Source organism: Mirounga leonina, unplaced genomic scaffold (genome assembly GCF_011800145.1).
Source record: "Mirounga leonina isolate KUSES-001 unplaced genomic scaffold, KU_Mleo_1.0 Mir_366, whole genome shotgun sequence".
Classification (NCBI taxonomy): Eukaryota; Metazoa; Chordata; class Mammalia; order Carnivora; family Phocidae; genus Mirounga; species Mirounga leonina.
The window spans coordinates 18444302-18469994 of record NW_023270709.1 but is presented as its reverse complement, the minus strand read 5'-3'; the positions used below and the strand labels follow the sequence as shown (position 1 = coordinate 18469994).

At 42.9% G+C, this 25693-nt stretch overlaps 1 protein-coding gene across 11 annotated transcripts in view; it reads left to right on the top strand.

Annotated features, from left to right (window-relative positions):
- Positions 1 to 25693, top strand: part of ATXN1 (ataxin 1) — a 400118-nt gene that overhangs the window by 42805 nt on the left and 331620 nt on the right. Inside the window, exon 1 of one of the 11 annotated variants that reach the window (XM_034985729.1) lies at positions 16111 to 16724. The exons of the other annotated variants lie outside the window; for them this stretch is intronic. The gene's annotated coding sequence lies outside the window, so the exon portion shown is untranslated. Of the gene's footprint in view, positions 1 to 16110; positions 16725 to 25693 lie in introns of those variants that run through there. 11 annotated transcript variants of the gene reach the window in all.

The following is a 25693-nucleotide window of genomic DNA, read 5'->3' as shown; positions in this document are numbered from 1 at the left end:
CCCGATGCGGGACTCGATCCCGGGACTCCAGGATCATGACCTGAGCCGAAGGCAGTTGCTCAACCGACTGAGCCACACAGGCGCCCAATGAAACTTTATTTATTTCTTATTTTTTTAATAAAGATTTTATTTATTATTTGACAGAGAATGAGAGACAGAGAGCATGAGAGGGAGGAGGGTCAAAGGGAGAAGCAGACTCCCTGCCGAGCAGGGAGCCCGATGTGGGACTCGATCCAGGGACTCCGGGATCATGACCTGAGCCGAAGGCAGTCGCTTAACCGACTGAGCCACCCAGGCGCCCCTCACTGTACTTTTAATGAGTCCCTTGGTGACTTTAGGATAAGCATTCCACGAACTATACCTTTCGGTCAAGCACTGTGAATGGCAGGGCAGCATGGAGGCATTGGTCCAGACCAGGCGTAGACAGACGACGGCCTGCTGGCCTGCCAACTGTTTTTTGTAAATAAAGTTTTATTGGAACACAGCCATGCCCATTCATTTATCTAACGTCTACCGGTGCTTTCGCGCTACAACCACAGAACCGAGCTGAGTAGTTGCGCAAGAGACCGTAGGCCAGCACAGCCTGAAATATTTACTTTTGGGTCCTTTTCAGAAAATGTTTGCCAACCCTGGTCTGTAGAATTTGCAAGTCATCATTGCTGCAAGTAAGAACTAGAAGTCCCCCGTCCACCCCCGCCCCCCCACCCGCCCTGTTGTGCCCTCCTGCCCCCATTCAGTGAACAAATGGAGGATCGGAGAAAGAATGTGACTCGCCTGAAGGTCACAGAGCTGGTGAGGGGAAGGTGTAGAACCTGAACTCAGATCTTCCAATTCCTAGCGTGAGTTTTTGCCTCCTACTTTGGTGAGTTTTATGGCTTACGGGCGATCAGCCATTACAACATAATGAAGTAAATCTTCGCTAGTGGCAGGCGCTGTTTTCCATACTGACTTCCCCAGAAAAAATTCACCAGCCAGATTGGCACCGATACTCCTTTATGAATCTCACAAAAAGTACCTGCTGGATCTAGGAATGGAGGTAAGGGCTAAAGACATGGATGAGTCAATAATGCCCTTACCCTCAGGAAGTTTAGATGAGAGGAGCGGCCAGATTGTTGTGCATGCTTTTGTGCAGTGTGTTAGATGTCCTAATAGGGCTGCACACAGGAGGCCGTGATCATGCAAGGAAGGATGTGTTAATTCGGCCTTGAGGAGGTGGTGGTGTTGTTAGACGTGGCTCCACAGGGTTGGAGATGTTTGAGCTGTGTCGCAAAAGAGATGGAGTCCTTTAGGCATAGAATGGCAGCAGAAATGGCCCGCTAGGCGTGGAGTTTGGGAATACACGTCAACCACGGCTAGAGAGTTGGAAAGGTAGATTGGGGCCAAATTGTAGAGCCCATGGTATTTCACGATAAAGACTTCTAGTTCACATTCTGGAGGTTTCTGACCTATAGATTCCAGAACACATGGGAGACCACAGTTCTTACTTGTTGATATGTACATGGAGCATCGTCTATAGATTTAATAAGTAACATCACAAACACAGATATAGGAGCTTTCTCCCAAATACATGTAGCTGGCTGATGCTGTGATTCATCAACCAAAAATTCATTTGAAATATTATAAGTTAATAGTAGCTTCTGGCTCGTTGTTTATTTTCTTGGTCAGATGCTGAATAAAAATATCTATTGCCCAAAGTCTGCAGCATTTTTTATTAAAAAATAATATTGGGAACTACCACTATTGATGACAGATAGTCATGAAATTTTTTGAGTTAGCAAATGGTACAGGTCGCAGAGTCCAGCTGTTCCAAATTTTATTGGCTGTGTGACTTTGAGCAAGTTGCTTTAGAGTTCTTACCTCTAATGGCAAATCGATAACATTTGCCTTTTAAGGTTGTTGCAAAGACATCATAATGTATGAAAAGTGCGTAGCATGAGATGTGCTCAAGAACATAAGCTGTTACTATTTTTGGTGGTATGCGCAGATGTATCTTAGATCTGACCCAGTGTGGAGGATGACTTTGGTGGGGGGGGACGTCGTAAGACCTTTTGTTATCCAAGTGAGAAATAATGGGGGCCTGGATTAGGGCAGAGGTAGGGGGCATGGAGAGGATGGGAAAGTATATATTCACCTCCAGCAATGATGCAGAAAATGAACCCAGCTTCTCTTTACACCCAAAGCAAGGGACCAGGCAGAGACTAGAGTTTACCGAAACCTAATGGCATGCCTTCTTGGCACCATATGAGGTGAATTATCTGGCAAATTCCGTGACTCTTAATTCCTGGAATTGATCTAGATAAGAATTCACCTAGGGTAAATTTATTTTATTAGTTTAATGAATTAATAACTCCTCTCTGGGACATGTCAAAACTAGAATTAGAATGTAAGTATGTTGTTTGGTTATGATTTAGGATAGCCCTGCAGTTTAGCCTATCCCCATACTAGAGCTTTCAAAGGAATGTGTACAAGACAATGTGTGTGGGGTTTCCAATTTTTGAAAAAATTAAGGGAAATTTACATATTATTAAATATTTATACATCTGTGCTTAGAAAAAGTCAGACAGCATAAGTGTTAAGTGTCATGTGAGAGATTTTTATTTCCTTCTTTGTCATTTCTCTATTTCCCAAAATGAATATATATATTTTTAATAAGTGCTGAAAAGGAAACCAACAACAAAGAGGAACGGATCAGAAGGGCTTAAGGGATTTGCCATTCCTGTCTTTTTGAGTAGCTGTTTACAAATGCTCATGGTAGTGGGTGCCCTCCCAACTGTGTTTCACCTCAGTCAGATGGTGTTCTATATCTAGTGATATGGGGGCTAGCTCCTCAAGGTGGGTGGGAGTGAGAAATTAGAGTAGCAGTCGTACGTGCTGATGGGGCCAGTCAAAATTTGACTATTATATTTTATTGAACTATTTTTAATAATTGGAACTAGAGCCCAGGCTAAGGCATATGATTTTTTGTTATTTACCATTGTTTCTCAATCTGTGAATTCTCACACACGTGGGTGTTTGCACACGGGCATGGGTATACACTGTAGAGGTGCCCAGCCTTCACTGTGAACAGCAAGAATGCTGATCCAGAAATCAGGAAATGGGTCTCAGCTCTGTCACTTAGTTTTGTAGCAGACTTGACTAAGTCATTAGCCTCCCCGAGCCCAGCTTCTTCATGTGCGAATGAGGAATAATCGGAACAGTTCCCACCACCTCACAGGGTTATTTTGGAAATCCATTCCGAACAGATTATCAATTGCCATGCATAGGAGTTTGCAGTGCTGGCTTGGCTGTTCTTGAACATTGTGGTTATGGGCAGGTGACAAAAGCTCTCTGGACCCCAGTACTATGAAAGTAAGGCAATTGAATCTTCACTCTTTTGTCTATCCAACACAGAGATGTGGGGTTCAGAGATAGTGGGTCAGAGGAGCATCCCCAAGGGCAAGTGGTCCTCAAACTTAGCAGACATCAGAATCACCCGGAAACCTTGCGAAACCACAGATTCCTGGGCCCCACCCCCAGGGTTTCTGATTTAATAGGGTGGGGCCTGAGAATATACATTTCTTCCAACACATTCCTTCGGGATCCTGGTGTGGCCGTCCCAGACACCACACTGTGAGAGTGAGGGTGGTTAGCAGGCAGGTGGGAGAACTGTTTGCAGTATGAAAACTTGCAGTGGAGTTCAGTATTCACCACCCCCTCCCATACTCACACACACCAAAATCACCTGGACTAGATGTTTTTTGAGATTCTTTCCTTTTCCCTGAATCTTTGGTTCTCTCTTGATACCTCAGCCAGTCGAAACACGAAGTGATTTTGGATGAAGCAGTTCTCACCTAAGTCACCCTAAATAACATTGACAAATTGTTATTACCCAGCCTCAGCCAGAGCTCTGAGATGCTTATTCACACATGTATGTGCACCAGAGGCCAGTGATGTCTTTTGGCTCTGTTCTCCTTTTTTAAAAATGCAGTGAGTAAGCTAATTTTATAGGAATGTCTCAGAAAGCTATTCCTGTAAACCCAGCATTGTTAAATTGAAATAGAGGAAGTGGTGCTGATTAGCGCAATCTTATTGAAACTCAATCATGTAGACGTCCCTCTAGATTCAGAGGGTTTGGACAGGAACCCTCCTACTCATCCCTTATGGCTCTGTTGTATGGTAAAGTTTTATTTGCTCACATGGGATCTACTTTTTCAGACAGGGTTAATACGTCTACGTGATTCTTTCTCTGGAGGGGATGAGTAAGCGGTGGAGACTTGGCATTAATTTCTTCATCAACTGTGTGTGTGAGTCATCTCCTGCTTGTCTTATTAATTCAACTGGAAGGAGGAGAAATGTTATCTCTGGTTCCTGAGGCCAGCTTGGGCTTCAGTTAACTAAGATACTCCCTCTAAGGACTCGTGATCGTAGTTTCATTCACTTACTAAGGGAATGAATAGATTGTGAATCTCCTTAGTGTAGCATGTATATGTAAATATATAAATGGCAAACTGCAGTGATGTTGATGTTGGGATGTTTATCAATGATCAGGTGCCACAGGTGGGATATTAGCCCTGGAGGGGTATTCTGTCGAAGGTAGTTGACTTAAAAAAAAAAAAAAAAAAGGATGAATGCAGGTTCCTACCTCCACTGAATGCCCCTCCTCTTGCTTCTGATTTGATTAACGGAGGTATTGAGGGAAGAAGAGAGCAATTTTCCAAATAAAATTGCCTGGGATTCTTGTTGGGGTTTAATGTGGTAGCCGGATTACTTTGAAATACAATTATATGCTTCTTAGTTTCTACTTCTGATGCTCAGTTCACTCGTGTCTTCCTGTTTGGCTTGTACCTTCCCCTTCTGACTCAGTTTTCTCTGTTTCTCTTCTTACTCTGCCAGACCGCTGTTCTTCCTCTGCCTTTGGCTTTTCTCACTTACCCGCTCCCTTGTATGGCCTTTTTCACTGAAGCATGTCTCTGTTCACTATTTCTTTATCCCCAGGCAGACCCTCCAGATGGAAGGTACCTCTTTCTTTTAATGAATACATTCATTTTGATTCAGGAAGAATACGGCAAATGGCAACATAGATCTTAAATGTGCAGTTCAGTGAGTTTTGATAAATGGGTACCTCTCTGCAGTCAGCAACCTGAGCTGGATAGAGGACATTTCCATCACCCCAAAGAGGGTCTTTCTTCCTCCTTCCTGTCCATTCCTATCACCCCATATTCAACCGCTGCTCTGATTTCTCATATCATAATGAGTTTTGTCTGTTCTTGGACTCCATGCAAATGGAATCATTCAGTGTGTACCTTTTTTGTATCTGCAATCTCTTGTTTAACATATTTTTGTGATTCACCCACATTGTTGCATGTATCAAGACTTCATTATTTTTAATTATTTGTAAAGGTTTATTTATTTGAGGGTGTGGGTGGGTAGGAGCAGAGGGAGAGGGAGAGAGAGAATCCCAAGCAAACTCTACGGTGAGCGTGGAGTCGAACGTGGGGCTGGATCCCAGGACCCTGAGATCATGACCTGAGCCGAAATCAAGAGTCAGCCGCTTAACTGATGGAGCCACCCATGCACCCCAAGACTTGATGATTTTTTTTAAAATGCTGGTTAGGATAGGGGTTCCTGGGTGGCTCAGTCAGTTAAGCATCCAACTGTTGGTTTTGGCTCAGGTCATGATCTCATGAATGGTGGGATCCAGCCCATGATAGCTCTACACTCAGCGGGGAGTCTGCTTGAGATTCTCTCCCTCTGCCCCTCCCCCCCCCCACTCATCCTCTCTCTCTCTCTCTCTCAAACAAATAAACCTTTATAAAAAAATGCTGACCAGTATTCCACTGGGTATGTACACTATAGTTTATACATTCACTTGTTTGCAGATATTTGGGTTATAGTCACTTTTTGACTGTTATGAAGAAGGAAGCTATAAACACTCTTGTGTATTTGTGGACATATGTTTTATTTCTTTTTGGAGTGAATTAAGTGGGACATAGGGAAGGTGTGTAACTTTATAAGAAACTGCTTATAAAAAGCAAGTGGTTGTAGCCTTGTATGCTCCCTCCAGAAGTGTGTGATAGTTTTAGTCATTCCAAATCCTCACCAATATTTAGTGTTCTTGTTCTTTTTAATTTTAGCTGTTCGAGTGGTTAAGTGAAATATCACATGGGTTTAATTGCATTTCCTGATGACTAATGATGTCGAGCACCCTTTTTATGTGCTTTTTGGCCATTTGTTTCGTGTCTGTTCCAGTCCTTTGGCCATTTAAAAAATTGGGTTGGTCCCTTTTTTGGATGTGTAAAAGTTCTTTATATATGCTGGATATAAGTTCTCTGTCAGATATATGCATTACCACATTTCTCCCCACTGTTTTGGCTTATCTTTTCTTTTTTTTTTTTTTTTTAAGTAGGCTCCATGCCTAGCATGGAGCCCAATGTGGGGCTCAAACTCACGATCCTGAGACCAAGACCTGAGCTGAGACCGAGAGTCAGACGCTTAACCAAACAAGCCACCCAGGCACCCCTTATCTTTTCATTTCTTAACTGTGTTTTTGGATAAGCTGTTTTTAATTTTAATGAAATCTCTATTTATAATTTTTTAAGATAAATAATTTTTCTGTGTCTTTATAAACTTTTGTTTATCCTCTGGTTACTAAGATATTTTACTATGTTTTCTCCCAGAAGCTTTTAAATTTAGCCTATTTATTTATTTATTTTAAAGATTTTATTTATTTGCCAGAGAGAGAGCAAGAGAAAGCGAGAGTACAAGCAGGGGGAGCTGCAGGCAGAGGGTGAAGCAGGCTCCCCGCCGAGCCTGGAGCCCAATGTGGGGCTCGATCCCAGGACCCCTGGGATCATGACCTGAGCCAAAGACAGACGCTTAACCGACTGAGCCACCAGGACTCCCTAGCCTTACTGTTTAAATCTGTGACCCATCTCAAATTAGTTTTAATGTATGGTGTGAGGTAGGGGTCAAGGTTCAAAATTTTTTTCATACATTTATTGAAATGTATGAAACAATTATGGTTAAGATTTTCTTTCCTCATCAAATTGCCTTATTGCCTTTGTTAGAAATCAGGTGACTGTGTTCGTACTGTTTCAAGACTCTTCTATTCCATTGATCTGCATGCTATACTCACATTACCATACTGACTTGATTAAAATAGCTTTATGGTAAGTCTGGTAGTGTAACTCCTCTAACTTTGTGCTTCTTTTTCAAGATTGTTTTGGGTGTTCTAGCTCTTTAGGATTCCATGTAAATTTAAGCATTGACTTGGAATTTTTTTAAAAACCTTTTAAGTACACTTGTGATAAGCACTGTATGTTAACTAAAATAAAAACTTAAAAACAAAACAAAATAAAATAAATAAAACAAATTGTACAGCTGAAAACAAAGCCTTTTAGACGTTTGGATTGCATTGAGTTACGAGAAATCAATTTAAGGACAATTGACATATTAACAACTTTGAGACTTCCAATAAAAAAACATACTATATCTCCCTGTCTTTTTATTTATTAATTTCTCTCAATAATATTTCCCTGTTTTTGCAGAGGCATTTCGTGTTTTCTTTTTTTTGTAAAATTTAACCATATTTTGTGTTTTTTGATACTATAATAAATTTAATTTTTTTAAATCTTATTTTCAAATTATTTAATGTTTAGATAAGGAAATACAGTTGATTTTTGTTTATTGACCTTGTATGCTAAATTCACATAACCATGTTCCTTATCTTAAGGGGAAAGCATTCACACTTTCACCATTAACTGTGATGTTAACTCTTAAGATTTTCATAGTTGTCCTCTATTGGCTTGAAGAAGTTTCCTTCTATTCCTCATTTTCTGAGGGGTGTTTATTTGTCTGTTATTATCAGCAAAGGATTTTGAATTTCATGTAGTTCTTTCTCTACATCTAATAAGATGTCGTATAGCTTTTTCCCTCTGTCCTGGGGAATTACATTGATTGATTTTAAATGTTTAACCAACCCTGAGTTTCTGGGATAAGAAAAAGTTATCATTTCTATGAAGTTATCACTATTCTTCTTACCTATTCTTTTAATACTTTATTGAGTATTTTTACAACTGTGCCCATTAAGAATATTTGTCTCTAATTTTTTCCCCTTGTGTAGTATTTATTAGGTTTTGGTGTTCGTGTTATGTTGGTCTCATAAATGTGTGGTGGAATGTTGCTGTCTTCACTTTTTTCTGAAAGAATTTTTGTAAGATTTTATTTCATTTAAAAAAAGTTGGTAAAATATGGGCACCTGGGGCGCCTGGGTGGCTCAGTTGGTTAAGCGACTGCCTTCGGCTCTCTGCTCAGCAGAGAGTCTGCTTCTCCCTCTGACCCTCCTCCCTCTCATGCTTTCTCTCTCATTCTCTCTCTCTCACATAAATAGATAAAATCTTTAAAAAAAAAAATATGGGCACCTGGGTGGCTCAGTTGGTTAAGTGACTGCCTTCGGCTCAGGTCATGATCCTGGAGTCCTGGGATCGAGTCCTGCATCGGGCTCCCAGCTCAGTGGGGAGCCTGCTTCTCCCTCTGGCCCTCTCCCCTCTCATGTTGTTTCTCACTCTCTCTCATTCTTTCTCGAATAAATAAATAAAATCTTTAAAAAAAAATTGGCAAAATTCAGTAGTGTAACCATTGGGCCTGGAGTTTTCTTTGTGCGAAAGTTCTAAAACTATTACAATATGATTAAAAATATACAGTAAAATGTCCTTTTTTCTTATGGTATTCAGTTTTCTGAGTTTTCATACATGTGTAGAGTTGAATAGCTACCACCACAATCAGGATACATAACAGTTGAATCATGGTGTGCCAAGGATTTGATAATGAATTCAGTTTCTTAACAGAGAGCAGACTATTCACATTTTTAATTTATTCTTCATTATATTTTGGTAAATTATGTTTCCCACTTTTCAAGAAATTGTTCCTTTCATCTAAGTTGTCAAATTTATTGGCATCAACTGTTTATAATATTTCCTTATTATCTGTTTAGTGTCTTTAGGATCTCTAAAAATATCCCCCTTTTCATTTCTCATATTGGTTATTTTGTTTTTTTCTTTTTATTTTTGTGATTAATCTTGCTAGGAGTTAATCAATTTTATTAATCTTTTCAATGTTGCTTGTTTTCTGTTTCATTGATTTCTGCTCTTGTCTTTATTATTTCCTTCTTTGTCCTTACTTTGGGTTTAATTTATTCTCCTTTTTCTAGATCATTGATTTGAAATTTTTCTTCTTTTCTGTTAATAGGTGCACACACTTTTAGGATTATCATATCTTCCTAATGAATAAAGGACCCTAAATGGTCCTTTAGCTCTGGTAGTTCTCCTTGTCTACAACTTGACGCGAATCCTCTAGTTTTTGCTACACAGCACAGATTTTGATATATAATAAATACTTTCATTGTTACGGAACTCAGTATAGATGGTCCCCGACTTAAGATGGTTTGACTTACGATTTTTCAACTTTATGACGGAGCAAAAGCGATATGCCTTTCGTAGAAACCACACTTAGAATTTTGAATTTTGATCTTTTTTCAGGCTAGCATATGCAGTGCTATGCTCTCCCATGATAAGGGAGCAGCAGCTTCTCAGCCACTGATCTCAAGAGTAGACAACCCCATACACTGATAACCATTCTGTACCCGTACAACCATTCTGGTTTTCACTCTCAGTAAAGTATATAAGTATATAAGTGCTCTGAGCATATTTAGGTTGACTAAGCTGAGTTGTGATGTTCGGTAGGGTACACCTATTACATACATTTTCGACTTAGGATAATTTCATCCTACAGTGGGTTTATGAGGATGTAACCCCATTGTAATTCAAGGAGGATCTGTATTTTATTTCCATTTTATTTCCTTCAGGGTTGTTTAATAGTAAGTATTTTTAATTTCCAGGAATATGGGGAGGTTTGTTTTTTTTTTTTAAAGATTTTATTTATTTATTTGACAGAGAGAGAGAGATAGCGAGAGCAGGAACACAAGCAGGGGGAGTGGGAGAGGGAGAAGCAGGCTTCCCGCTGAGCAGGGAGCCCGATGGATGTGGGGCTCGATCCCAGGACCCTGGGATCATGACCTGAGCCCAAGGCAGACGCTTAACAACTAAGCCACCCAGGCGCCCCAATATGGGGAGTTTTTAAACTGTCTTTTTTTTCTTGATTGCTAACTACATTTTTAATTTTTTGATTTATCTGATTTTCTCCATAGGTGCTGCTTTAAATATTTTGAGGCCATTTTGTTAGATGTATATGTGTTCATGATCATACAGTCTTCTTCACTGATTATTCCTTTTGCCAGTATATAACGTCCCTTGTGGTCATTTGTAATGCTTTTTACCTCACATTCCATTTACTTGCTAATAAAGGTGCTGTCCTGAGGTTTGTTTTTATTTCATTCATATTTTTTAGTTCTTTATTTTCATCTTTGTTTTATACTTCCTTTTAAATGGATCACTGTTTTCCCCCACATACTGTGTATAGTTTAGATGCAATACTAGTCTCTGTTTTTTTAAATTTTTTTAGAGAGAGAGTGTGAATAGGGGAGGGGCGGAGGGAGAGGGGGAGGGAGAGTGAGAATCCTAACCAGGCTCCACTAAACAGGTGCCATGCTGAGCATGGAGCCCAATGTGAGGCTCGGTCTCACGACCCTGAGATCATGACTTGAGCCGAAATCAAGAGTTGGATGCTCAGGTCACTGAGCCACCCGGGCGCCCCTGCTAGTCTCTGTTATTGGATTAGTGACTTTATACCCAATTATTATTATTTTTATTAAGACTTTTTAGTTTTGTCTAATGTTTTCTACTTGCCATTTATTTTTGCTTCTTTTTTTACCCCCCTTCCCTTCCTTCCTTTGGATAGATTGAATTTTCTTCGGGTAGTTTAAAAGAATACATTTAATAGTGCTCACCTTTGTCTTAACCTAAACTTAGCTTTTTCTAAGACTTATCAGTGACTTTATTGTTCCCCAAATTACTCCCCACCTCATAACCATGAGGCCTCTCCTGTCTCAGGCTGCTGTTTTCCCCAATTTCCCCCCTCCTGAATTTCTCCAAGAGTTTCCCTGAGTACTTGTGTTAGTGAATGGGCATAACTCTGAGGTTGGCATCAGTCTGCAGCCTGTGCAACTGTCCCATCTTGTTTGGAACCAGAAGTGACTTGATCTTTTAGAAAGTTCCTGCCTCGGGGGTGCCTGGGTGGCTCAGTTGGTTAAGCGACTGCCTTCGGCTCAGGTCATGATCCTGGAGTCCCGCATTGGGCTCCCTGCTCGGCGGGGAGTCTGCTTCTCCCTCTGACCCTCCCCCCCCCCTCATGTGCTCTCTCTCTCATTCTCTCTCTCTCAAATAAATATTTTTTATATTTAACCCCCTACTCAGTTCACACTGGGGTCCTTGGAGAGTGAGTTCTTAGGTATGTATTTGTGCAGAAGTCATGACTAAGGCGTGTATGTGGCTTTGAGACTTCGTGTCAGGATTGCCGAGAAGCATTGGATTCCTTTAGCTCCAACGGAGGGAGACGGTGTCCTTCGTGCCACGCTTGGACTCGGGCCGCTGTCAGCCTGCAGGCCCTTGTGTGGGGTGCCCTCAGGAGGCTCCCTGTCAGGAAACATTACCCCCCAGGTGGAGAGTCACGTTGCTCGGCGCCTTCAAAGAGAAAGTAAAAAGTGCAGAAATGACCTGACTGAGTGTGAGAAGCACTTCTCGCAGGTAAGAGTTTCAAGTGTGAGAGAAAGGACAGTGGAAATATTTATTTATTTGAGAGAGAGAGAATGAGAGAGAACACATGAGAGGGGATAGGGTCAGAGGGCAAAGCAGCCTCCCCGCCGAGCAGGGAGCCCAATGCGGGACTCGATCCCGGGACTCCAGGATCATGACCTGAGCCGAAGGCAGTCGCTTAACCAACTGAGCCACCCAGGCGCCCTAGAAGTGATAATTTAAAAAACTGAATGCTGATTTCCACATTTCTGTCTCAGACGACTCTCTATGAATGGGCGTAGGAAGGCTGCAGGTGATCCAGGAGGAAGAAGTGGTTTTTGTTGTTGTTGTTTTGCATTGGAGAGCAGGGGATAACGTAATTATTTTATTTTATTCCTTGTCACTTTAAATTTGAATTGCCGATGGGACATCTAGATAGCAGATAATTGGATATAGTCTGATAAGAGACAGGGATTTGAGAGTAGTAAGTAAAACTGTAGGAGGTCTTCCAGCAGGAGTAGAGTGAGAAAGAGAAGAGATCCTTGAGAAAACGTTTATAGGCTGGATTTGGAAGAAGATCCATCAGAGAAAATGAGGAGGCCTGGATTCTTGTCCCAGTTCTGACACTAACTGCTTTTCTTAACCTTTTAAGAAACACTTAATTCTTTCAGGGGCTTCTCTTTCTTTTGAACTTCTCTCTTTCTCTCTCATTGGCCCTCCTTCCCCCTTTCTTCCTTCTCTCCCCCCCTTCTTCATTAATTTAACAAATACTTCATGGATACCTGCACAAAATACAGAACCACAGAGAAGGGGCATCTAAATCAGACTGACTGGGGGGAAAAAGGGAGTCACAGGAGGCTTTCACAATACATGTCCTTCAAACTAAGCTTTTGGGAATGAGGAGTAGTTTAGATAAGCATGTGCAAAGAGAGACCAAAAAAAGTGCAGAATGGTGTATGGGCAGATTGAAGAAGCAACAAGCAGGTCAGGGAGGCAGGCCTGACAGCCCTGGAGAGGTTCAAGGCTAGATCAGGGAACCTGGCTTTTATCCAAAATGTAAAGCAAACCCCAAACACACTGAAGGGCCTGAGGCAGGGATGTGAGAAGGCAGGTGTGTGTTTTAGAAACCTCATTTTTCTAGTGCTGTGCATGTGGCATGAAAAGGGACCAGGTGGTGGGCAGGGAGACCAGAGAGGAAACAGTTATAGAAACTCAGGTGACAGAGGAATGTCATGTTAAATAACCACCGTGGAGTACCTGCTCCCTGCTAATCACCAGTCTGTGTGCTGAGGATCCCGCATGGACCAGGACACTCAGGCGCCTTGTTCTCAGGGAGCTTGGAGTGACAGTGGAAATGACAGACGGGGCAAGAGCCCGCAGATTGGAGGGATGTTAATGAGGCAGGACCTAAGGACTTGAAGGTGAGTGAGAGGGCAGGGTTTCTGCTTTGGACAAGTGGGTGGACAGTGACACCACTCCATTGCATTGGGGAGCCTGGCAGAAGAACTAAGGAAGGCCTCCCGGTGGAGGTGTCCAGCATTCCTCGGCTAAATAGGTCTAGACCTCAGAAGGGGCCTCTGCAGCTTACTTGTTTGCTAAATCAAAGAATGGAACTAGATGTTTTAACTTACTTGATTATATTCTGTTCCATGATTGAATTTCAGAGTCCGCCCCTGACATTGCTTCACTGAGGACCAGACTTCCTTCTGCGTCTCCCCAGAACCTCCTATGGGGCTGGGCAGCACAGTGGGGTTACTCATGGTTTTAGGTGGATCTGGAAGCCAGGGCCCTTGATTTCATTACTCTCTGCGGGTCCCTGGTTTCCCCTGACCCCTCCAGTTGCCCCCTTGTCTTTGACTTGCTGTGTAAATTGCCTTGGGCAGTTGTCCCATATTTATATCTCACGCACTCACAGAGTGATCCAGCTTAGAGGGCTTTTAGGATGGTTTGGGTCCACTCTGTGCATTTTAACAGAGAGAAGGTGGCAAGGTCGTGAGGTTTCCAAAGTAGTAGTGGGGCTAAGATTAGACCTGTTAATTCACTGGTCCCTCTGGTACTGCCCCCCCCCCCACTCAGTTCACACCGGGGTCCTTGGAGAGTGAGTTCTTAGGTATGTATTTGTGCAGAAGTCTAGAAATGACTAAGGCGTGTATGTGGCTTTGAGACTTCGTGTCAGGATTGCCGAGAAGCATTGGATTCCTTTAGCTCCAACGGAGGGAGACGGTGTCCTTCGTGCCACGCTTGGACTCGGGCCGCTGTCAGCCTGCAGGCCCTTGTGTGGGGTGCCCTCAGGAGGCTCCCTGTCAGGAAACATTACCCCCCAGGTGGAGAGTCACGTTGCTCTTGCTCGGCGCCTTCAAAGAAAAAGTAAAAAGTGCAGAAATGACCTGAGTGTGAGAAGCACTTCTCGCAGGTAAGAGTTTCAAGTGCGAGAGAAAGAGACGTGTTGAAAGGACATTTACTTTCATCAGCTTAGAGCATCTGCTTTTTATTCTTTAAAAGGAAGCAACACCTCAAATTACAGCAGTCCCTCGGCAAGCAAGCACTTGAGATTTTGATCTGTGCAGATTCTTCGAGGGAGTGCCTCACAGAGCTCTTAGGAGTGATTTGTAGAAGGACAGTTTTTGTGGGGATGGGGAGAGGGCAACAAAGACAGGGAAGGAACTCCTCTGTGAGACAGCAAATGAGCCATTTCTCTCCTGCCTGGGTGCAAGTGGAAACTGTGCTCAGCAGACCCCAGAGACCAAATTAAAATAGATAGGAAATGAAAGCTAAACACCATGTTTAAAAAAAAAAAATTTTTTTTTTTAAATTTTTAATGCGGTGCCCCCTTCCAGAACATTCCTGCAATGTGGGTCCCATCATCATGTCCCCTTTTTTTATATAGATTTTTTTTTTTTTTTACTGTGCTACAAATTCACAGCATAAAACTTGCCCTGTTAAGCTTTTTTTTTTTTAAGATTTTATTTATTTATTTGAAAGAGAGAGAATGAGAGAGAGAAAGAGCACAAGAGGGGGGAGCGGGAGAGGGAGAAGCAGACTTCCCGCCGAGCAGGGAGCCCGATGCGGGACTCGATCCCGGGACTCCAGGATCATGACCTGAGCCGAAGGCAGTCGCTTAACCAACTGAGCCACCCAGGCGCCCCTGTGTTAAGCATTTTTAATGTGGGGGTTCCGCGACATTAAGTCCATTCGTGGTGATGTATGTTATGACTATCCTATAGTGGCAGTTTTTTATTTTAGGGGCAAGTCTCCCAAATTAAGCACCTTGGGAAGTGGGGAAGCAGCATCCCTAACCCCACAGCCCGGCAATACCGCTGTTAGAATGAAGATGGTGGTCTCCTGCGTCTTTTTTCTTATTCATGTGATTTGGGGCAGACCTACTTGCAGTACTGCTCATGGAGGTTATAAGGTGAATTTCAGAGTTGTAAGGGAAGTTAAGGACAGTTCACTCCATCCCCCCCTTTTTCAAATTAAGTGATGACTCGCTGAGAGGGACAGTGGCAGAGCTGGGTCCAGAGTCCAGGTGTTCCATCCCCTGAGAAATGCCCTGGGCTGGTCTGTCTTTAGTTTCAAAATGTGTTATAAAAAATTCATCGGTGGTTTATTTTTAGGGTAATCTTTGTCTCCCTCTCCCTCCTTCTTTGTGTGGTTTCTGTGTCTGGTTTTTTTTTTTTTTAAATTCCTTCAACCAGGAATTTGTTTTAAACAAGAAAATCACAACATTGTTGTTTATTACTTGTGACCTCCGACATTCAGCGCTGTCTTGCCTGCATTCAGATATGACTCTCCCCAGGATCTTCCTGCCTTTTTTTTTTTTTCCCCTCCCCCCCCTTTGTTTTGCTGATTGTAGTAAAACCCAAGTTTAAAGGTGATTGTTGTTTTCTCAAGTTGGGGTTTCAGACAGTTGCTTTTCCTTCTTCAGAGCTGTTTCCCACTTCGGAAAATTGGGTGAAAACTCGGGGCGAGCAGAGCCTGGCAGTTAAGAACAGAATGTCTGCTTTTCCCACTTCACACCTTTGGGGCTGACCTGCCCATTAGATCTCCTCTCCAGGCTCTCGGGCCCATCGGTGAGCAGTTCTCACCTCCTCCTGCCCGCCTTGGAGGTCTGTGGGAGGTGGTTAGGAAGCCGGAGGATGGCGGAGCTGGGGTATATTGTTTGGGTCGGCCATGGCAACTGCAACAGTAAAAGGAACAGGAGTAGCCTTATGCTGTTCTGTAAATGGCCACGATTCAGCCGTTATCTGGGGACTTTTGTTCGGCACCAGACAACCCGATCTCCTGGTAAGGTTAAACTTGGCCCTCCCCTCCCGCCCCCTCTGATCAGCCAGGAATGGCCCTGGGGAGGGAAGGGGGGAGGGAGGGAGGGAAGGGGGGAGGGAGGGAGGGAAGGGGGGAGGGAGGGAGGGAAGGGGGGAGGGAGGGAGGGAAGGGGGGAGGGAGGGAGGGAGCGGGGAGGGAGTCCAGAACACAGCGAGACGTGCGCCCAGCAGAAACATAAGGCAGAAACAAGGAGTGTTTTCTCGTCTGTACCCCAGATACAGAGAAAGGAGCCTCCCAAATCCTTGCCGAAGCTCATTCTTTTAAAGGGCTGAGCACCTCGCTCCGAAGAGCCTGCCCAAGTCACCAGCGTGGCTGGCAGGAAGGGGCCACCATGGGAAAGTCCGAGAAGACCCCGGAATTGGTATATAGGGAAGCTAAAAAGCACGAACTGCCTGCCACATGGGTTCCTTAAAACTGTAATTGAAGAAGACAGAGTAAGCTCCCGTTGCTTCATAATCGTTTTTTTTTTTTTTTTTTTTTTGACTTAGAATAGCGTTTCTTTTCATTCAGCAAGCAGATCATTTTCGGTGTCATTCCGTTTATTTTGAGTAGTGTGTTTCATCCTGAGCACATGAAGAATTTTATTTTTTAAACTCTGGACTGTGTTGCTTCCTACCCCGGGGAAACTTACTTTTTTTGTTTTTTAAATGCTGATGAACTATGTGGTCAAGTACTGAATTGTGAATGTGTTTCTCTTCCAAGAGGCAAAAACGTTTGATTCTTCTTCAAAATCATGTGAGTCTGACATCTCACTTGGGGAAGTCTAAGGAAGTTGGTGAGGTTTTGCATTAATGAAAACAAGTGCTTCTTTTGCGTCTTATCACCTTTTAGTATCTGTCCTGCTGGCTTGCATGGTGTGGTCTGGCTCAGCTCTCTCCCTGGAAGTCACGCTGTGCTTGAGAAGCCTCTTTATCAAGACCCACAAACAGTTCTCAGGCTTCAGGGTGAGGAGCCAAGGGGGTAAAACCATCAATAAACAGACGGGTCAGCCCTCCCCAAAACCCCCTTGGAATGTGCCTCTGGATTCAGTGAGACCTGCTTATTCTCCTTTTGCATCCTCACCCACAAACCTAACCTGCAGGGCTCTGCTGCGCCCTTTTGTTTTCACTTTTGTCATTTGAGTAGTAACGGACAGGGAAGTAGTTACTCAATTTGTAAAACGTTGGGTGGTGAGGTCATAGATTCTGAGATTAGCCTGTAGTTTGCAGCTGTTTAAAACAAGAGGACAGCAAGATTTTTGCTTGTGTGTTTCGGAGCTGTTTTTGTTGCTCTTTTAAATGCAGTGTAACAGTGAAGAATAGAGAAGTTGCTTTCTGCCACCGAGCTGCTGAATGCTTGAACACAACAGATCAGCAGATACAGACGAACTTCCACAGGCAAATACTATTTCTTGTCTAGTGGTGAACTGAACATTGCACAGAAGAAAACAAAAAAAGGGGACTTTTTTTCTGGAAGTAAAGATCAGGTATTAATTTCTGGACAGACCTTGTGTTGCACAAATAAAATTTAAAAAAAATTCCTCTGTGGTTATATTTTCTTGGCATAGTTGAGCTTTTCTGCCTTTAAAAAAATTAGCTTAGTTGGAAAAGAAAGCAGTATTGAACACCGTATTTCATTTTATTGAATTGGAAGGACAATCATAGAATCAGAATTTTAGAAGTGATGAAAGGGCTTTAATCTAACCGAATGTTCTAATTTTACAGATGAGAAATCTGAGGTGTAGTGAGGTTAAGTGACTAGCCCTGCAACACACGGCTCGTTTGTATGAGGGCCGAGGCTGAAAAACAGCTCTCCAGAGACTCCTAGCTCAGTGTTTTTTCTTCTCTGGGCATCGCTTTTTAGCTTCAGTTAGGATCTTTCTCTATTATTGGGATTATTTTTTAAATGGCTTGGTTTTGAAAATGTATGATTTCAATGTCATTGTTCTCATCCTTCAAGAATAAAAAAAAACTTTCCTCAGGGGGTCTGGGTGGCTCAGTGGGTTAAGCGGCTGCCTTCGGCTCAGGTCATGATCCCAGGGTCCCTAGATCAAGCCCCATGGCAGGCTCCCTGCTCAGCGGGGAGCCTGCGTCTCCCTCTGCCTGCTGCCACCCCCCCCCCCCCGACCTGTGCTCTCTCTCACTGTCTGACAAATAAATAAATATAATCTTAAAAAAAAAATTTCCTCAATGAAATGGCATTACCATATAGAATGGAAAGTGTACGTACACATGCCACACAGACTTTAATGATTATCAGTGTGCCCTATCTAGAAGTTTTAATCCTCTTTAGACAAAGGTTTATTTGTTTAAGAAAAGCCCAGCATTGTGTTCAGTGTGGCTGTAGAAGGAGGAAGCATCACCTCCTAGGTCTCGGGAGGCAGAGTGGGGGAGGTAGGGAGGGGCAGGTCCTGTGTGGACCGTTCAGACACATTCTTGTTCTCGAGCCCTTCACGGGTTACTCAAGTGAGAGATCAGTGAAGCCCTTCTTCAGTGCAAGTCACGAATGACTGAGTGATGCGTTCAGATGTGGAGTTTCCAGGTGCTGTTCAAATAAATAATGAATAAAGTCTGCAATGCAGGTGAAAAGTTAATCATTCTGAATGGAAGTGGTTGCCATTTTTTTTTTTTGCCCCTATTACCTCTATGACATTAATCTCTCGCTGTGCCATGGGGATGAGATGATTGGAGTGGGCAAACACTCTCTCCTGGTATTCTAGCCATAGTAAGGCACTGAGGGTGAGATGTATCTCCAGGGCTGGCAGGAAGGGACCACCTTCTGTCCCTTGGGCAAAGCTCCCCGGGGCCTGGGGGGTCTCCTCCTCCTAGTAGCTGGAGCTCAGGAGAGCTGTGGCTTTTGATTGGTTGATTGCCATAAGGACTTGATTATTTATTTGTCCTTAGGTGTTGTGAACAGACTGATTTTATTGTTGTTTCATCCCCATTTGGCTTTGTTAGAAATGTATTAGAAAGTCAGAAGGCAGAAATGTTTGGTCCCTTTGGAAAGGCAGGTTGGTCATTTACTCGCTATGGGTACTCTATTTAGGAAACTTTATACCGCATTTTACAATAATTTCTTCCTGAAAATGTTGAGGTGGATTTTTTCCCCCCCTCTATGTGAGTAAATTGGAAACATTTGAGGATTAAGCCTAGTGAGAGTTTAGCCTCTTTTATGAGAGATTTAGGGAGTTGGGGACAACTAGAGGGGAAAAATAACATACAAAAATAATTTTTTAAAAATGAAAAAAATTAGGCTTAGCTCTTCAGACACCATAAAATTTTTTTAAAAAATTTAAGTGCAAAGAAACAAGAAAAGAGTGGAATAAATGCTTATGTTAAACAGCCATATTCTAAATAGCATCGCAATAACTGGGATCGAAAGGGAATGGGAGGTCGGGAGAGGTCTTAGGGACATCTATGGGGCGATTATAGCAGTTTGGTGACATCCTTGTACTTGGAATTATTTTGTCCTTCATACTTGATAATATGTTAATAATATACCAAGGAATTTTCCCGATTTGTGATCTAAAGCGAAATCACCTCACAAATACGTGGTCCGTGAAATCCAGCTAAAATAAAATGTGTGGGTGGGTACACCCCTCTCCCGTCTCCCTCCCCCCCGACTGGGGCTCTCCACTTTAAAGATTTTTTTTTTTATTTGAGAGAGAGAATGAGATAGAGAGACAGAGCATGAAAAGGGGGAGGGTCAGAGGGAGAAGCAGACTCCCTCCCGAGCAGGGAGCCCGATGCGGGACTCGATCCCAGGACTCCAGGATCATGACCTGAGCCGAAGGCAGTCGCTTAACCAACTGAGCCACCCAGGCGCCCTGGGGCTCTCCACTTTAATATGGTGGTGTGGGTGCACCTCAGGTGCCCTGGTGCAGTGTCTTAGGAGTCAGTGAGCCTTGCCAGAATTTTCCTTAAAACTCCTAGTGACAGAAGTATCATATCCGTACAGCAAAGATGTTTAAGAGAGAAGAGTTGAGAAGGTATTGCATGAAAAATGCCCCTAGTCTTCCCCTCTCTTAGCTTTCAGGATCAACACTACCTTTCCCTTGAAAATGAGAAGGGGAGAAAACCCTTTTTCCACTATTCCAGTGACAGAGATTTCAAAAACTCTCTTGGTCCACCTAACGCTGGGGCTGTATGACCACCAGACGTCTGGCCAGTAGGTCAGAAAGTAAATTTCTTCCTTTCATTCAAATGTTCCTCTCCACAAAAGAATGCAACACTCTGATTCTTCAGAGTTCTTTCATGATTAGTCACTTTTGTTCCCTCATGTTTCCCTAGTAAAGGTTTAAATATTTAATTTTGTATACTCCTGGAATTAACTGCTTTCAGATAGTATATTTTAGTCAGCATATTTAAAGGCATCAAGTGCTGACATTGTTAGAAGGAAGGAAAGAAAAAATAACACCTCAACATTTTCAGGAAAAAATTATTGTAAAATGTGGTATAAAGTTTCCTAAATAGAGTGCAGGGTAGTGAACATTAATTTATCCTTCTTCTTGAAATTTACTGTCATTTCTGTGAAATGATTACACTAATATAGGACAGTTACGATGTCCCAGAAGCTCGTAATTCTTCTTGATGTCACGGCCTCTATCCTACTCACTTTTTTTTTTTTTTAAGATTTTATTTATTTGACAGAGAGAGATAGCGAGAGCAGGAACACAAGCAGGGGGAGTGGGAGAGAGAGAAGCAGGCTTCCCGCCAAGCAGGGAGCCCGATGCGGGGCTCGATCCCAGGACCCTGGGATCATGACCTGAGCCCAAGGCAGACGCCTAACGACTGAGCTATCCAGGAGCCCTGTCCTTTTCACTTTTCTTGGCTGTCATGTCTTACAGCTCCTTTCCTTTGCCTCTGTCTGATCTGTTGTAAACTTGAGGGAGATCAGATAACCAAGCTTATAAAAATTACTAGCCTGAACTGTGTACCTTAATTTGAATCCCTTGCTTTCCCCACCTGCCAGCTTGGCCCAAGGCAGTCACGGCCGCATTCTGGGTGCCCAAGGCTGACACAGTCGGGGAGGACTGTGCCAGGTGAAATAGGATGTTAATATATAAAGTAAGGGCTGCCAGTGTGCATGATATTTTTTATTTAGTAACAGCCCAAATGGGTACTGGATAAAAAAATAAAAATAAATAGGGTCCCTTCTCGGCTTCAGCCAGTCGTGGTTCTAGATGAATCCATAAGAAGACATCTGTATAGGACTTCAGTGTTGACTTCAACAAGGCAGAACGGGAGGCCTGTTTGGACTCCATGCCCATGCCTGCTCTTTTCAGCTCCGTTATCCCAGGAAGCAGAGGAGAGGGGGCAGCCTGAAGAGCATGGGTTTGTTGGATCTGCCACTTCTGCTTCTCATCAGCTCTTTCAGCTGAGGGGGGAGGAACTGGTGGATTTTATGCACGCACCAAAACACTCATGGGGCTCATAACATGGGTAAGAGGACAGAGTGATAGATTATGCCGTGTGTGTGTGTGTGTGTGTGTGTGTGTAACACTTTTTTCCCCCAAAGTAGAAGCAGTGATCTATAAATAGATCTTTTTTGGAAAGAATATAAACCTGACCTTTGGAACTCAGAATATTTTTTTTTTGAGATTTTATTTTTTTATTTGTGAGAGAGAGAGAGAGAGCACAATCAGGGGGAGTGGCAGAGGGAGAGGGAATAGCAGACTCCTCCCTGAGCAAGGAGCCCGATGTGGGATTCGATCCCAGGACCCTGGGATCATGACCTGAGCCTAAGGCAGACGCTTAACCGACTGAGCCACCCAGAATATTTTTTTCATAGAAACAGTGTGCTATAGCTGGGTCCCATATGCTATAGCTGGGTCCCATGAAAGCTCACCAAGTCCCCTAACGTCCTTAGGACCATGCCCATCATAGTCTCGTGGACCCTTGGTGCTATCGGCCCTTCAGCTGGTTTGGCCCATGGTTACGAAGAATGGCCACTGTGGCTTGGGGAATAATAGTGAAAAATTTGAGTAGAAGCAGGTCATTATTTATCTGGTAAAATGAGCGAGGCTAGCAAAGGACCGGATGGGAAGTGAAGTCACTTCCTGAAGTGGTTCCTAAGGACCCAAATAAATTTGAACTAAGAACAGAAGTGAAGTTTAAGGTAAGGAGAGTTAAGAGTTCTTCTACTGGAGAAAGAACATTCTCACCTCAAGACTGCCTGAAAATAGAACAAGCTGATTGATGAGGTAATGAAATCAGCATCACCTGACATGTTCAGGCAGAGGTGGGAGGCTCCTCTCGTGAGGAATTCTCCAGAAGGGAGCCATATATTGACTGGAGAGGAATAATATACAACCAGTCCTTTTTCTCCTAACACTGAAATATGGCACCGAAGACTCACATTTGCGTCTCAGTTTTTAAATTGGAAAGGTGATGTAACCGCATTGAAATAATTTTAACAAAGGCGAACAGCCATAGTTTTAACAACCCGAATACAGTATAACTTTATTTTTGTATTAAGTTTCTCACTAGCCTACACCTAATTTCTTTCAAACAAGGGACAAAACTAAACACACAAAATGTTATTTTTCCCACTCTAAAGAGTGTAATGTTCACCATTACTGATCTGTTTTTACACTTCCAGGTGCTGATAATAATACACACATAGTGGTATCTTTACATTATTGCTTGTTTGAGTGTTTATTTTTAAAAGATTTTATTTATTTATTTATTTATTTGACAGAGAGAGAGAGCGAGAGAAAGAACACAAGAAGGGGGAGTCGGAGAGGGAGAAGCAGGCTTCCCGCTGAGCAGGGAGCCCAATGTGGGGCTCGATCCCAGAACCCAGAGATCATGACCTGAGCCAAAGGCAGACGCCTAATGACTGAGCCACCCAGGCGCCCCTTGTTTGAGTGTTTAAATTCATTATTAGAAGAACGAAAACCATATTCGAAACATGCAGGAGTCTTACATAGTTTAAGTTTTTCATGGTTTCAAGATTTTGACATCAATATTTTTCTGCACCTTAGTGGTCCCTGAGGATTATTCAGGGCAAGGTTCTTCTGACTTTTATAATTAGCATGCTGGATTCCCAGTTTTTCCTAGCCCAGGGTGGGCTGTGTTTTACAGTAAACTCTGATAAAGGGTGATTGGAGGTAGGACGGTGAGGACTGGCTTCCAGTTAGCAGAGAGAACCTGTGACTTACTGTCTGCTTTTCCTAGGTCACCAGTTTTCAAAGAATTTGAGTATAATTAAATACACTTTATAATAAACTAGGCTGAATATAATTTAATCTTTTCCTGAAGGTACTCCGGAGTCTTGGAGTGCTCTGGGGTCATGATGAACATCAATTACCTTCTCGCGGTGGGTGTGCAGAAGGAGGCAGATAATAGAGTTCCATCTGATTGAGTCCTGGCTGACCGGACCTTTTCTGTTATCACAGGGAACTCAGTGTCGAGACTTTGGAACTGCTGTTCCATGTTAAATTCGCAGGCAGGAGAGAATGTGATAAAGATGATCTCTTTGGTTTTGAGAGGTTGAAAGTTGATGGTAATCATTCCTGTGGACATGGTGGTATAGATAGAACACGTGTCTATCTGCCAAGTGTCTAAAGCTCTCTCATATAACTTGACCATTATTCGATTTCTTTTTTTTAAGATTGATTTATTTATTTGAGAGAGAGAGAGAGAGAGAACCCGCGAGAAGGGGGAGAGGCAGAGGGAGAGACAGAATCCTCAAGCAGACTCCGCATGGAGTGTGGAGCCCGATGCAGGGCTAGATCTTATGACCCTGAGATCATGACCTGAGCTGAAACCAAGAGTCGGACGCTTAACCGACTGAGCCACCCAGGTGCCCCTGTTGTTTGATTCTTATGACAATCCTAAGAATGAAGCATGGCAGCTGACATCCCATTTTTACAGATGCAAATAGACCTCAGAAAGTTTAAGTGACTTGGTGAAGATCACATAGTATGTAGATGGCTGAGGCCACTTGACTCCAGAATTCAGTGTTTTTGTTAGCATTCCAAAGGTTACTAAACATTGGCACATCGTAATATTTTTGAGTGCTTACTGTGTTCTCTGTGGTGTGTTTATCGGCTCATTTAATTTTCACAAAAGCCCTGTGAGTAAGTAGATCTTGGTTCCTTGGGTACTATTATGATTATGATGTTTAGAGATGAGGACCCCGAGGCACACGGAGAGGTTAGGGCATGCAGCTGGGGAGTGGCAGAGCTGAGATTTGAACCCAGGAGCTTGGGCTGCATGGTCCAGGCTCTCCCCTTCATGCCATCCTGCTACTCAATGTGCAGACACACCAGTGTGAGGTCAATCAAGAGGCGTGTCTATGGGAATCTTCCTATCTGCAAAGACCTCTGCCTGTATGTTGGGTCTGGGATCATTCTGACAGAAGTTTTGAGCCCAGATCGGCCATTTTGAGATACTTAGCCCTGAGCCTCAGTTTCTTCATCTCTAAAACAAAGATGTAGAACACCTCATTTCTTTGTAAGAATGAGATGAGGGACGTGTAAAGCGCCCAACACAGTGCTTGTTCTGTAGCCTTTATTTTTAAAATTGTTTTGGTGATCATTTATTCACAATGGCCAAACCATATTAAAAGTTTTCCAAGAAGCTATAGTATGTTTCCCCTTGTGTGAATGTGTGTGTATTAATGGGATGTATTGTCTTTCTTGAGTCTTGAAAATAGGCAAATCTGATAATTACATTTATTAATACTATTATACCCAGCTGCACTGGTCTCGACTTTTAACTTCATATCCTTAGAGAGCTAGCAAGTTGTCCAAGAACCCAAAGTGATCATACAAATTATTTGTCATATAGTTTCTTTGTGACTGTGATAAAGTAGAGGCTCGAATGGAAAAGCGCAAAGAGCAATGTTGATGTCAGTGGTTGCCAAGAATTATATAAACTGCACAGAGCTCATTAGAAAATACACAATGTGACCATTTGTATTCCGTCTGAACACGTAGCACCTAGAGCTGCCATTTGTCCACCATACCAACTATATTTGCTTGGTTTATATCTGTGTGCTCAAGGTATCTTCTCAGTGACTGTCTGCCATCCTTTACCATGCTTTCTTGGCAGTGTGTTTCAGGCTGGAGGCTCTTTCTAACACAGGAACTCTATTGGCTTAACTGTGGTACCTACTTAATACAGGTAACTGGTGGTAACTGCTTAGTAAGTGCTTTACATATTTAACATACCTCATTTTTTAATAAATACAACCCCTCCCCATCTTTTAACATTTTTAAAAAAGATTTATTTATTTTAGAGAGAGAGAGAGAAAGCGAGCATGGGAAGAGGGAGAGGGAGAGAGAATCCTCAAGCAGACTCCCCACTGAGTGCGGAGCCCAGCACAGGGCCCCATCCCAGGACTCTGAGATCAGGACCTGAGCTGAAATCAAGAGTCGGATGCTTCCCCAACTGAGCCACCCAGACACCCCTTAACATTCTTTTAAATTTTAAGATTTTATTTATTTATTTGAGAGAGAGAGAATGAGAGACAGAGAGCATGAGAGGGAGGAGGGTCAGAGGGAGAAGCAGACTCCCCGCCGAGCAGGGAGCCCGATGCGGGACTCGGTCCTGGGACTCCAGGATCATGACCTGAGCTGAAGGCAGTCGCTTAACCAACTGAGCCACCCAGGCACCCCAACATTCTTTTAAATTTTAAATAGGCTTTTTTTTTTTTCATTTTTTCCTACCATGCATGATAGCACTGCATTAGCACTTCCAAACTACGCATCTTTCTTC